The following is a 6,898-nucleotide window of genomic DNA, read 5'->3' as shown; positions in this document are numbered from 1 at the left end:
TAACAAAGTCAAATGCTTTACTAAAGTCAGTGTTGATGACATCTGTTTTAAGATTATTTTTGAAGCCCTGTTCTACGAAGGAAATTAGCTCCAAAAGGGAAACTTAACAAAACAAGTTTCCTCATTTGAAAAGAATGATCAACAGACTCAAACCCTGAACTAAAGTCAGTGTAGATGACATCTGCCCTGTATAACAAAGGAAGTTGGCTCCAAAGGTTAGTGCTTGTTTTTCTGCGATTCATAATTCCGTGCTGACACAGTGATATAATAGGCTAACAAGGTGCTGCAAATGAGAAGTAATAGCGTTTTCAAAAAGATTAGGTATAACCGACAATTTAGTTTCAGTAGAGCCCTTCACTAAGCTTCCGCTCAGAATCTAACCACACAGCCAAGGATTCCTTTGGCACCTGGCGAATAGACAATAGATCGTAAAGCAGTTTAGAGTGGGACAAAATATTTGATTCTTTTCTTATTTTCTATCGCAAATTTGTTGTTTGCCGCAGTAAGGATCGGATCAATTAAAGCCAATTATAACACAAGAGACAATGCTCTAGTCGAGTTCCTCGACTATCAGATACCGGTTACTCAGCTAGTGTGAATGCGAACGCGAAATTTCATCATTTTTTCTGGGATATCGATAGATATTGGGAAATAAAAAGACGAAAATTTTAAAAATTGTTTGAGAGTGTGGGCAAATCAATAGAAATTTACACTACCAATAAAATTTTAAAAAAAGATCCAACAATTAGAGTGGGCGTGGCAAATTTTTTTTTTGAAAATACTGTTCGCGCCAGAAGGGCGCAAACAGTTGAGCAGCAGTGTAAGCGGCCAATGCTTGTACGCGAAGCTCCTCCACGGCTCCCAAGCACCGCTGCTCGCGCTCTCCTTCTCTCCTCTCGCTCTCCTCCCTTCCCGCAAGGTATTCACCACTCCGCGGTCCCGCGGTATTACCACTGTTAGTGTTAAGGTAGTCTTAAGTTACAAGTGCGCGAATAAAGTGCGAAACTTTCGTGAAGTCGGTCCCGAGTGTTTCATTTCAGGGCGAATCAGCAGCAGCCGCAGCAACCACAACCACAGCAATTTTTCCGCCCACTCCAATTCATGGTCCTTCGAGCCGGATGAGCTCTGATCCTGCCAGCGCTCCTTGCGGAAAAAATCAAGATAAGTACGGCTTTAAATTCTATTCCGTCCGTGGTCGCCATTTTCGTTTTTCCAACGGTGTTCATTCTTTCCGTCCATCCGGATGAAGTGAAAAGTGAAAATATATAAGTACATGCGCCCAGCCACCGTGATTACTTTTTTTAAGTGCATAAACAAGCACTTTGCCAATACCGGCCCCCTAATTCGTCTCACGGTGATCCGCTGGTATCCAAGCGCATATACATATATATATATATACACTGTCCAAAATTCACTATTATCGTCCGCTGCTAAACTGCTGTTTTTTTGCCTCAATAAAATACAACCCACAAATTCAACTAAATTAAATTAAATATACACATATATATTAAATATATAATTATTGTAAATTAAATATACACATACATATATTCACCAAATATATTCACATACAAAATATTCCAAATAAATTTCACATACACATAAATATACATAGCCATACACACACATCCATTGACATACATATATTCCAACGATATTCACATACACACAGTCGCGACTTACATAGACTTGCCAAGTGCAAGTTCTTTCGTCTCCTCTTTGTTCGTTATTGCCCTGACAAAAACCAGCGCATAGCGACGAGAGAATACCCTATTATCGAGACATAAAATAAAATAAATAAGTCCGACGATAGAATTTAAACAAAAATAATTTATTTAAAAAAAAAAAAACTGAACCGATTATTTAATAATTATTTAAGCCAAATAATAATTTTTTACAAGCTATTTCTGGCTCCCATTTCTGGTTCCTAAATTAAAATAATAAAATTGTAGCGATTTTTTCGTTGTGGTCCTAAATCCGGTAACTATTTTTTATAAATTTAAACTTGAATTTTTCTAGCTATATCTAGCTATTAGCAAGCTATTTCCTAGCTATTTTCTAGCTTTTTTTTATATATTAGCTATTTTTTTCGGGATTTCCAGTCGATAGCGAATTTTTATAAATCCTTGGCTATTTTCCAGACTCCAGCTGGTAGCTATTTTTTAGCGATTTTTTCCAAAAATTGCAATTCATAGTTTTTTTTATATAAATTTGAGCTATTGTTTTTTCTAGACCCACAATATAGCTATATCTTCTTGTGGACTTCACTCTAGCTGTTGGTTTTTTTTGTGAATCCTCCTAGCTATTTTTTTTTTCACACTGAATTTTAGCTATATTGTGCTTCATTTAAGCTTTTTCCAGTTGATTGAAGATCTATTGGGCTTTATTTCAGAAAGATTTTTTTGTTTCTTTCGTGCTCCAATCTCCAGATCCCAATTGCAACTTTCTCCCGAATTCCGACGGGATCCTTTGTCCATCCAGATTTGGGTGCCCTCTGTGTCTGGTTCTTTTTTAATTCCACATTTTTTTTTTGGCGTGCAGGCCTTCTTGACTTCCTTCTCTTAGGGCATACACATGATGTCCACTTAAAAAGTTTGACCAACAGGAACGTAACATTTGCAAGTGCGTCTGGTCTTGCATCTACAAATCCTACAACTCCATTTCCACTCGATCAACAAAACAAGGTAAATGCTGATCAGCCAACAGGAGAGCCACAAGGCAATATTGAAACAATGATCTTTATCTTGCAACAAAGCATGACCGAATTCATGACATTTATGAGAACAACCATGGAAAATCTTATGCGTAATCAGGATCTATTGATACAGTTTCTGGTATCACAGCAGTCAAAATAATCAATGGCTCCTTACGTATAACTCTATGGAATGCCAACAGCGTTTCGCGACACAAGCTTGAAATGGCTCATTTTCTCCAAGAAAAACATATCGATGTAATGCTCCTTTCTGGAACACATCTTACACACAAGTACAAGTTTCAAATAAATGGTTATATATTCTACGGCACCAACCACCCTGATGGTAAAGCATATGGAGGCACTATAGTCCTGATTAGAAAACGCATAAAACATACTTTCCGCAACGACTTTGCGACAAACTACTTACAGGCAAAATCTTTAAATATACAGCTGGGTAACGGACAAATAACACTTACTACTGTTTACTGCCCAACTCCCTTTATGATATCTAAATACCTATTATGGAGAGCACACCAATCTCTAAGCCCTCCGGTAGAATCTGTTGTGCCAATAAGAAATTCTGCAGGGTAATGGGTCCGCAGCGATAAACATAGGGCTTCTATTTTCGCTCGGGAAAAAGGAAATCAATCATCTGAGCCAGCTTCAAAATAAAAGAACCAGCCCCAGTCAACCACGAATTGGAAGCGAGTTCGAATGAAGTAAAAATGTTGACCAATGCGCACAATTGGTAATTTGTGAAGTTAATCGAAATTAATAAGCTGACTCCTGCCATAGCTCTTGCACACACACAAAAAATATATAAAAATATAAAAAAATATAAAATCGTAAATTGTGCAAATGTAGGTGCTGGGATAGCGGATAAATGATTTAAATATTCTGAGAATTCTGAAGACGGCGGAATGTAAGAGCACGTAATATAAACATATTTATCAGAAAATGACAGCTCTACGCAAATTAACTCTAAGGTGCGGTACTCTTCGAGAAGTAACTCCACTGATGTGAGGGTAGACCTAACCGAAATTAAGACTCCACCTCCCAGTCTTTAGGAACGATCATATGGTGTACATACCAGGGAAGACTTCAGAGCTAAGTATTTCCGGATTAAACCAAGTCTCTGTAAACACAATTATATGGGATGCAAAGGAAAGGCTATCATAATACAATTTAGTTAGTTTGCTACGCAAGCCTCTAGCTTTTCAATAGGAAATAGCAAGACTAGATGTTAGTTTTTTGAAAAAGAGGATGAAGATGAGGGAAGTTTAATTCCCACCGGCCCCTTTTTCATATTTTTGTACCCGCTACTCATAGAGTAAAACGGTATAGTAGTATATACGGCATAAAGTATGCAATAGGCGGAAGTGTTTCCGACCATGGATAGTACATATATTGTTGATCCGTCTGTCCGTATGAACGTCGAGATCCCAGGAACTATAAAAACTCACCTCAACTCATTCAACATACAGATTCCATTATAAGTCGCTTAAATTCCTATCGATTTGCCCTTTTTGCCACGCTATAACGCCCTAAAACCGCCCAAAACTGCGTTGCCTACGCTTTTGAAAAATTTCTATCGATTTGCCAAAAAACTTTTTGCTTCGCCCAGTCTAACGGCCTAAATCCGCCGAACCGGCTACGCCCACACTTTGTGAAAATTTTTAAATTTTTTCTAATTTAATTTCGATAACCCAGAAAAATGATTTAATTTCGCGTTCGCATTCACACTAGCTGAGTAAGGGGTATATGATAGTCGGGAGACTCGACTATAGCATTCTCTCTTGATTTTCTATTAATATTGGTAATTCAAATTGAATTATTTTCATTAATTACGTTCATACGCAAACAGTCCAAAGTTGACTAGCATACACCATCATCTTTGTACATTGACGAGAACACGCAAACTCACCAGTATGATGGAACTCATTTGTACAACACTCAATACAGTGCGCTCTTATAGAAAAAAGAATGTGCGGGTATTTAGTGAGTTTGAGTCCTGGGAAAACGTTAGTGCCGTAAATGCAAAGGAGACAGTAAATATACAAACATTTGTGAAACTGTAGGAGTAAATTTAATTCTACAACAACAACCGTTTTTTATTACACAAATGGTTGTGGTTCGGGTAATATTTAAATTCTTATTAAAGGATAATATTATATATTTATTACATTAAATAAATAACAGTTAATAATGAATGAAATTATAAAAATATAATGTTTCATATTGTTTTATACTCAAATTTTAATCGTCTAATAGGCCCGTTACTGTCAACCAATGAATATTGGTTATAGGATAGGATTCTAACGAGGATACTTTACATACATTCTTCTTCACTGACGTCATTAAACATGATTGTGCTTTCTTATTTTTGTTTAATCTTAGCTTTTGAAATATCAAGAAGAATCTAAGATATGAATGAAGCCCAACGATTATTTTTAATACTGCTCACGAACTCCACTTAGCAGCAAGTTCATTTACTGCTCATAATTGATTGACGTCATTGACCACCATAAGCCTTAAATTTTAAGTGATAATAAAAAGTTATTCTCCATATGTAAACTGTCCGATTTGCGGGGATAGACAGGAAAAATATTTTAGGTAAATCAGAAAGTTAACGAATTAAAAAAAAACGGTGAAAACCTTGTTAGCAAACGTCGTAGCTTAGGCGTCTTACATTTTGCTGATTTTAATATCTAGCAGAATAAAAATCTAACCCCACTTTTTGAATACTAGGAACCTTGTAGACATTTCCGACCATATAAAATCTAAATATTCTTGAGTATGATCAATAGAAGAGTCGACCTACACCTGCCCGTCCGTCTGTTTGTTTGACGCCTAGATCTCAGGATTAGACATTAGACATAAATCAAGTTTCCTGACTAGAAAAGAATGATTAACAAAGTCAAATGCTTTACTAAAGTCAGTGTTGATGACATCTGTTTTAAGATTATTTTTGAAGCCCTGTTCTACGAAGGAAATTAGCTCCAAAAGGGAAACTTAACAAAACAAGTTTCCTCATTTGAAAAGAATGATCAACAGACTCAAACCCTGAACTAAAGTCAGTGTAGATGACATCTGCCCTGTATAACAAAGGAAGTTGGCTCCAAAGGTTAGTGCTTGTTTTTCTGCGATTCATAATTCCGTGCTGACATAGTGATATAATAGGCTAACAAGGTGCTGCAAATGAGAAGTAATAGCGTTTTCAAAAAGATTAGGTATAACCGACAATTTAGTTTCAGTAGAGCCCTTCACTAAGCTTCCGCTCAGAATCTAACCACACAGCCAAGGATTCCTTTGGCACCTGGCGAATAGACAATAGATCGTAAAGCAGTTTAGAGTGGGACAAAATATTTGATTCTTTTCTTATTTTCTATCGCAAATTTGTTGTTTGCCGCAGTAAGGATCGGATCAATTAAAGCCAATTATAACACAAGAGACAATGCTCTAGTCGAGTTCCTCGACTATCAGATACCGGTTACTCAGCTAGTGTGAATGCGAACGCGAAATTTCATCATTTTTTCTGGGATATCGATAGATATTGGGAAATAAAAAGACGAAAATTTTAAAAATTGTTTGAGAGTGTGGGCAAATCAATAGAAATTTACACTACCAATAAAATTTTAAAAAAAGATCCAACAATTAGAGTGGGCGTGGCAAATTTTTTTTTTGAAAATACTGTTCGCGCCAGAAGGGCGCAAACAGTTGAGCAGCAGTGTAAGCGGCCAATGCTTGTACGCGAAGCTCCTCCACGGCTCCCAAGCACCGCTGCTCGCGCTCTCCTTCTCTCCTCTCGCTCTCCTCCCTTCCCGCAAGGTATTCACCACTCCGCGGTCCCGCGGTATTACCACTGTTAGTGTTAAGGTAGTCTTAAGTTACAAGTGCGCGAATAAAGTGCGAAACTTTCGTGAAGTCGATCCCGAGTGTTTCATTTCAGGGCGAATCAGCAGCAGCCGCAGCAACCACAACCACAGCAATTTTTCCGCCCACTCCAATTCATGGTCCTTCGAGCCGGATGAGCTCTGATCCTGCCAGCGCTCCTTGCGGAAAAAATCAAGATAAGTACGGCTTTAAATTCTATTCCGTCCGTGGTCGCCATTTTCGTTTTTCCAACGGCGTTCATTCTTTCCGTCCATCCGAATGAAATGAAAAGTGAAAATATATAAGTACATGCGCCCAGCCACCGTGATT

At 37.6% G+C, this 6,898-nt stretch overlaps 1 protein-coding gene across 1 annotated transcript in view; it reads left to right on the top strand.

The window, feature by feature from the left end:
* The first annotated feature begins 4,530 nt into the window (after positions 1–4,530).
* LOC116801633 overlaps positions 4,531–6,898 on the top strand; it is an 80,435-nt gene continuing 78,067 nt past the window's right edge. Inside the window, 1 exon segment of the mRNA XM_032722446.1 lies at positions 4,531–4,832. The gene's annotated coding sequence lies outside the window, so the exon portion shown is untranslated.

The sequence above is a fragment of the Drosophila sechellia genome, chromosome 3R, assembly GCF_004382195.2.
Source record: "Drosophila sechellia strain sech25 chromosome 3R, ASM438219v1, whole genome shotgun sequence".
Classification (NCBI taxonomy): domain Eukaryota; kingdom Metazoa; phylum Arthropoda; class Insecta; order Diptera; family Drosophilidae; genus Drosophila; species Drosophila sechellia.
The sequence above is the reverse complement of the archived record's forward strand: the minus strand, read 5'-3'. Positions and strand labels throughout refer to the sequence as shown.